Below are 1352 nucleotides of genomic sequence, written 5' to 3'. Positions count from 1 at the left end.
GGGAAGTTCTTTGAGGAGAGTGGTTAGTGTGGAGAGAGGCCAGGGGGTTTCATTGTTCTAGTGAGTCAGGGAAGACTTCCTGGAAGAGGTGGTTTCAGAAACCCTTTGAATGATGGGAGAAGATAGAGGTTGATTGGGGATATTCTGGGCAAGTGATATGACCTAAAAAGGAATATTCAAGACAGAAGAGTAATATGGATTGCCAAATTTTATACACACACACACACACATATCTCCAAATATATATATACATACAGCCAAGTGTGTGTGTGTGTGTGTGTGTGTGTGTGCGTGTGTGTGTATACCTGGCAATCCAAATTACTCTTTTGTTGGTGAAAATCTGCAAAGAATGGAGGGCCATCCGGGGAAGGTGTTTGACGGGATTGTCCAGGCACTTTCTGCAAAAGCTTTCCAGTGCTTGAAATGCTTTTGCAAAGGTGAACATTTATTGAGTCTGAGAATCCAAAAGGAGATCACGTTGGTTTTGTCACTCCACTGCTCGGGCTCCCATTCACTTGTGGAAGCGTTCCCATCGAGGCGTGACTGTATCTCAGGGTCACAGGTGCCAGAGCGCAGCAGTGCACAGCCTCAACACCAGGTTTAAAAGCGGCTTCCTGGGGCATCTGGGTGGCTCAGTCAGTTGAGTGTCCAACTCTTGATTTTTGGCTCAGGTCGGGATCCCAGGATTGTGGGGATCAAGCCCTGAATTGGGCTGCATGCTGAGTGTGGACCCTGCTTGGGATGCTTTCTCTCTGCCCCTCCTCTGCTCACTCATTCACTCACTCATGTGTGTGTGTGTGTGTGTGTGTGTGTGTGTATGTGCGTGCACTCTCACATGCTCTCTCAAATAAAATAAATAAAAAATAAAAGTGGATTCCTTGAAAAGAAGTGCTGATACTAGAAGGAGGCCACCTGGGAGAGCCCCAACCACCTAGAGCTCTATTCCATGTTGAGTAAAGCTGCCCACAAGAAGCCTGAGCTCCCTGACGAGCACAATACACAGGGCACGGCCCCTGCCAGGGAGCACCCTGCAAGGAGCAGTGCCAGTCCCTCTGCCCCTTCCTTGTGACCGCCTATGTCACCGTGAATGTGGGGAGCAGTGGCTGGGAAATGGGCAGGAAAGGTATTGTTTTCCCTGCTTGATCCAACACTGCTGAGTAGCCAGCGAATTCCTGGAACTGTCTTTACCATTTGTGGCGCTTATTTGGAACCACACTCTTGAGTCAGACAGCCAGGAAGCCTTACTGAATATTTGCCACATGTAGAATCCTCAGCTCATCTCCATAAAAAGATGCATGAAATCATAAGTGAAAGGAAGCCCCAAAAGTCTTCTGTCTAGTTCCCCTGCTATC

This window comes from Suricata suricatta, chromosome 3 (genome assembly GCF_006229205.1).
Source record: "Suricata suricatta isolate VVHF042 chromosome 3, meerkat_22Aug2017_6uvM2_HiC, whole genome shotgun sequence".
Taxonomy (NCBI): domain Eukaryota; kingdom Metazoa; phylum Chordata; class Mammalia; order Carnivora; family Herpestidae; genus Suricata; species Suricata suricatta.
Note: the sequence above shows the minus strand (reverse complement) of the source record.